This window comes from Urocitellus parryii, unplaced genomic scaffold (assembly GCF_045843805.1).
Source record: "Urocitellus parryii isolate mUroPar1 unplaced genomic scaffold, mUroPar1.hap1 Scaffold_43, whole genome shotgun sequence".
In the NCBI taxonomy this organism is placed as follows: Eukaryota; Metazoa; Chordata; class Mammalia; order Rodentia; family Sciuridae; genus Urocitellus; species Urocitellus parryii.
This window is the reverse complement of record NW_027553833.1, coordinates 638,334-644,333: the sequence shown is the minus strand read 5'-3', so window position 1 is coordinate 644,333 and position 6,000 is coordinate 638,334. Positions and strand designations below refer to the sequence as shown.

Sequence of the window (6,000 nt, the reverse complement as noted above, 5' to 3'; positions counted from 1 at the left end):
TTCTGCCCTGGGCAGGGCCGCACCTTCCCTCCCAGGGCCTAGGCCCTGGGGAATGCGTGTCTTCAGCTGCTTCTGGATGGCTGATGGTGGCTGCCAAAGAGAGGAGCCACCGGAGGAGAGGCTGGAACTTGCATAGCAGCAGGTGGAGTGGGGGTCAGCTGGCCACGCAGTGGGGTGACAGACTAGCAGCCCTCAGCCCGTGCCCGGGAGACAGAGCAGGAAGAGCCAGCAGTGGTGGAGGCCGAGTCCTCCTGCTGCCTGGTCGCTCCCACTGTCCCCATGGCAATTACAGATGGTCAAAGGCTGTGGCAGAAGTGGGCAGCACGCTCGGCCTCGAGGTGGAACTGTAATAATAGGGGGAACCTGGACCATCGAAATAAACAACAACACTGCTGGTCAGAGGGGAGTTGGCGGCTCGGCCTCCCGGCCTCTGCTGACCTTTAAGACAGCAGCAGTTAATCATTCACCCCGACCTACCTGATCATCAAAGATTAACTCCTCTCCAGCCCTGTCTCCTCCTTCTCCAACCTCACCTCGGAGTTGCTGGCCAGAATGAGAGCCTGTCTTGCCCCCTCCCTTCTCTTGACCTTCAACACCTGGGGGCAGGGAGAGGGCAAGAGAGAGCCGTGACCCATGGGAGCACAAGAACCAAGCACCAGACTTGCCCGACAACAGCAGGTCGCAGAATCTGATGCCCAGACTGAGATTCCCACCGGGCCAAGGAGGCCTGGGTTCCAGGCCTGCAGCAGGCTCCAAGCCCCTGCTGGACAGCAGCTTGGGGAGGCTCAGCAGGAGGTTGTCCTGACCCCTGACCCCCTGCATGTCTCCTTGCCCTTGTCCTTCCTGGCTGAGGTGAACCAAGAGGTGGCTTGGAATTGTAGACATCTGCAGAGCCTAGGGCAGAATGCTCAGAGGTTACAGCAGCAGAGGTTCCCAGGAGGTCTGCCAGGGCTCCTCTCCAGTTCAGGTCTGCTCTGATACCCTCAAGGCCACCACTCAGGGAAGCCCTAGTGGGAGCCCTCCAGTTCCCCACTGTGGGCTTGCTTTCTCCCTAGCCCAGGTCCCATGGCTAGACAAGGGTGGACAGTGGCCCTGAAGCCTGCTGAAGCCATTATCTCTCTCTGGACCTCAATTCTGCATGCTGTCCAGTTCTCAAACCAAATAGGCCAAACCTGGAGGAACAAGGCTCCCTGCTAAGGGCTTTGGTACAGAGTCAGGATTATCTGGGACCCACTTAGGTGGATGATGAGGGTCAGGACAGTGTTCTGAAATCAGCTCTCAGGAAGAAGCACAGCAGCGTGGCCTGCAGTGGCCGGATCAGCGTGGCCAGGGGGACAAGACGGTGACCCTGCAGCAGCAGGCCTCTCTTAGACTCTCCTGAATCCGTCCTTCTCCTCCCCTCAAGTCCTGGGCTCTGAATCTTATGCAAAACCATGATTTAGGGCCTTAGGGAGTGGGAGGGAGATCAAAGTCAAGAATTACCTGGCTTCTGCCTTCTCCCGGCAAAGACTGCCCTCCTGCTATGTCCTGTTCCAGGGGACACAGGTCTCCAGGCCTTGTCTAACCTGAGGCCGCCCAGTGCTCAGTCTCCTTGCTGGCCTGGTCCCTCCCACCCGCCCTGCCCAGCAGGGGGCCTGCCAGGCTGGACTTACTCAGCAAGCTGGTGTTGGGGAAGTGCCAGGCCTCACTGTAGGAGGAGTAGGGGGTGTGGCCATAGGTGTTGCCCGAGTATTCACTTCCTGTGGAGGCACAGGTGAGAGGTCTGTGAGGAGGATGGTGGCTCCAAGGTGGAGCTGGGGCTGGGGGAGAGGAGCCTGTGGGGCTGGCAGTGGGTGAGTGGCAGGGGGAGGGGCAGGGCCAAGAGGCCTCTCCAGCATCCCACCGGGAACTGCACAGTCTGGGGTCATTTGGGGCTGTGCCCTGTTCTCCAGGCACCAGAGGGGCTGCCCTAACACACGGAAACACCCTAGCCCTTGAAGGAGCCCCAGGAGACAGACACTATCTATCACTAACCCTATTTTACAGACAAAGAAACGAGGCTGTGGACCCACAGAAGCTCACGCAGCTGCAGGGCCTAGTGGAGGGTGAACACTGTACTGGGCTCGAGGGCCCAGCTTCTACCCCTGCTTCTACTGCTGCCTGGACCTTCTGTACAGGGGCTCTAGAGGGTCCATGGCAGGGGGCCGGAAGAGGAGCCAGCCGTGAAGATCTGAGAACTGGCTATCCTCCCAGGTGGAGGTCTGGGGAGGGTGTATCCCTCTGTAGCATCCAGGGCTGAAGGCGAAGGCCGGAGAAGAGGGAGGAGCCTGGAGGGCATCCAGTTCTTGGGGATGCTGTGTTCTGGAACTTACTCTGAGAATTTGTCACCATTGTAAGCAAACCCCAGGGCATGAATTTATTTACACAGAGTAGACCAGATCATCTCCTTCCGTGAGTAGATCATGGCTTCCCCACAGGACTTATTTCCCAGAGGAATTACTTAAGAAATCTCTGACATAGCAGCAACAATTCTGCTTTCACAATCATCCCATGGGGCACTCGGCCACACAGCCAATTTAAAGACCAGGACACTGAAGCACAGCCGGATTAAGTCATTTGCCTCAAATTACACTGCTGATAAATGGCAAGGCAGGACTTGACCTTAGAACTCTTGACCCTAAATTCCAGAAAGTTTCTTTATCACTTATGAGACAATGTCATTTACAAAGATAGGTTCCCGCCAACCCTGAGATCCAGTGAATGACTCACAGCCTTTTGGAAACTCATCTGCGATTATGAGCTAAGTGCTTTCTGTGGTTCCGCATCTTCTTCCCAGGCTGTTTGAAGTCAAATCCCTGTCTCTTACTTCCTGGCTCTATAAACTTGGAGAAGTCACTTGGCCTCTCTGAGCCTCGTTTCCCTCATTTGTCCAATGGAGCAAATTATTGCCCCCCTACTCATGGGGCTAAACATGGTAATACATAATACATAATTGTGCTTGGAATATAAGAAGCACTCAATAATTGTTAGCTTTTTAATTAGTCTCCCATGAAACAGGTGCTAAATAAAGTTCCACTCAAATCTGTCATACAACCAGCCTTAGAGCTAGGTTGGGGCCAGTGGGGGCTGCTTCCTGGCAGAGAAGTAGGCATAGTGCAGGAGGAGCGGAGGTGGGCACCCGCCCTTGAACTACCCTGTTGACTGCCCCTCTCTTCCATCTCCCTGGCCTCACAGCATGGCCCCAACCTGGCTTTCACCCCACCCTTCTCAAAGCTGAGCGCTGCAGGCTCCAAAGGACGTGGAAGAGACGGAAACCTTATATTTGCCCCTCACAGTGCCACTCATTCATGCATCCGCTCACCTGCACAGGGACTCAGTTACTGAACACACTGGGCACCTGGGCCTCAGCCCCAGGGCAGCCCAGGTGGAGGTGGGGGCTCGGGGAGGAACACTTCTGGGTGTGTCCTATTCCCACCACCAGATATGTCCACCTGCTGGACCAGGGAAGACCGAATGTCCTGTCCTCCTCCCTCGGCATGTGCAGTCCTCCTGCACAGTCCCCTTCTTTCTACTTTAGTGGTCTCTTCCTTTCCCATTCATCATGCCCTATAGCCTATGATCATGGCTCTGCTATTTTCTACCTGCAAAAAATTTGCCAGGGTGGCAGCATGCACCTATAACCCCAGTGATTTGGGAGGCTGAGGCAGGAGGATCAAAAGTTCTAGCCTATCCTTAGCAACTTAGCAAGGCCCTAAGCAACTTAGCAAGTCTCTGTCTCAAATAAAAAGGACTGGGGATGTGGCTCAGTGGTAAAAAGCCCCTGGGCTAAATCCCCAGTACCAAAAACAAACAAAAAACACAACTTCTTCCTACCCCAGAGCCCTTTCTAGCCATCTGCCCGTTTCTCTGCCCCATGGCCTCTGCTTATGCCCTTCTAATCATGCCGATGCGGAGGCCTGCAAGTCCCACAGCCAATGGCTACTTCTGTCTCCAGGCACCTGCCCCTCCAGCTCACCACTCCCTCTGTGCCTTTGGGTTCCATGAGGCCCAAGTCCTGGTCTGCTTCTGGCTTGTCTCTGCTCCCCACTCTCTTTGCTGGCTCGTTCTCTGGTAGAACTCTACAGTATTTTGGAGAAACCTTCTGTGAATTTCCATTCCTATTCTTTCAAGAGAATTCATCTAATTCCTTGGTTCGAAACAAGAGGGTTGTACAGACTGATATTCAGAGGGTACTGAGGATCCTTTTCTGACCTCAGACGTGTGTCATGTGCCTGCTGGCATGTTAAACTGGGCATTTCACACGGTGTCTCAATCCTAATATGGCCTCACAGGACTCTGGAGTCCCACCTTTCACCCACTTCCTATCTTCCTCCCCTCGTTGCCCACATATATGCTTCCCACCATCACCAATGGGGCTTGCCATGGCCAAACTCGGAGGGACCCCCGATTCCTGTCTTCTGATCCCTGTATCATGCCTATGGCCAGTTCCCCAGCAGCTTGGGTCGGCTCTACCACCAAAACATACCACCGGCATCTCCTTTCTCCTCCTTTGCTATCCAAGCCACCGGCATCTCTTGCGAGCACTACTGCAACTCCACCCTGACTGGCCTCTGAGCATCCTCTCTTCATGTCTACAGTCTGTTTTCCCAGAAGGTTTGAGTTGTCCTTTAAAACCTGATCTTGCTGCTGTGACACCTCCTTGTCCTGGAGTGCGCCCAGCTGCTCAGCATCTGGGTGGCCTTCCCTCTGTGTGCTGTCAGGCTAAACCAGTTCCTTCCTACCGTACGGCCTCTGCACAGGATGTTCTTTTGGGGCCAGGGATGGTCAGCCCCAGTTTATCACGTGGCTGACCACTTTGAACACCTTCTCAGAGAGGCCTTCCCTGATCACTCATCTAAAGCAGTGATCTCCTCTCCCTGTGGCTCTGTTACATCATCCCGTGTTCTGGTTTCCGCACACTTAAAACCATCTGGAATTATGCTCGTTCATTCATTGACTTGTTCATCACTCATTTCTCTCCATTATTAGGTCGTGAGCTCCATGAATAGAGGAACACGTCCTGTGGGCTCCTGCATCCCCAGCATCCCCTCCAAGAGAATCTCCATGATATCTGTTAAGTGGAAAAGTGGTGAACAGATGGAGAGACCCAGGGACGGATGGTGTGTGCATGATGAGAATACCCAAGATGAGGAGATGACAGGTGGGAAGACGGAGGCAGGGAGAATGGATGCGTGGACAGATGAAGGTAAAGATGGTGTGGAAAAGGACAGATGGATGGACAACAACATGGATGGGAGGACAGGTGTGAGGGACAGATGGAAAGATGGCTAGATGAAAGAATGGCTATGTGGAAAAATGGACAGATAGACTGGTGGAAGAATAGATGGACGGATGGAAAGGTGGACAGTTGAACAGATGGAGGGATGGATAGGTAGATGAATGAGTGGACAGATGGAAAAATGGATGGAAAGATAAATGGGTGGATAAAAGGCTGAATACAAGAGAACATGGACAGATGGATAGATGGAAGATGGGGGATGGATAAATAGATGGAAAGACATGTGGATGGAAATTAGGATAAAAAGTGGAAGGATGGATAGCTGGATGGGGAGATGGAGAAATAGAGGGATTAAAGAAAGCGTGGATGGACAGATAGAAAAACATATGGATCAAGAGAGGGCTTAAAAATGCAAGGTTGCCTGGACAGACAGGTAGGCAGGATGAAAGGAAGGAAGGTGGGTGAATGGATGGATGGAAAGTTGGCTAGTTTGCTGGATGGACCATCTATCTGGAGGTGTTGGTTCTGCTCTAGAACTGATGTGAGGGTCCTTGAGTTAGTGGGGCTGGAACCAAAAAATAAAAATAAATGAGAGAGGAGAGGACAGGAAAAGACAGAGATACACAGAGAGGGAGAGACAGAAAAGACACAATGGAAAGTGAATGGACCAAGGAATCTGCATCCTGACCCTTCTCCTGTGCTACTTCCTAGAGCTTACGTTTGATTCTGGGGTGGCTGGAGGC

At 53.1% G+C, this 6,000-nt stretch overlaps 1 pseudogene; it reads right to left on the bottom strand.

Moving 5' to 3' along the window:
- Positions 1-286: 286 nt before the first annotated feature.
- Positions 287-6,000, bottom strand: part of LOC144252457 (paired box protein Pax-8-like) — a 42,282-nt pseudogene continuing 36,568 nt past the window's right edge.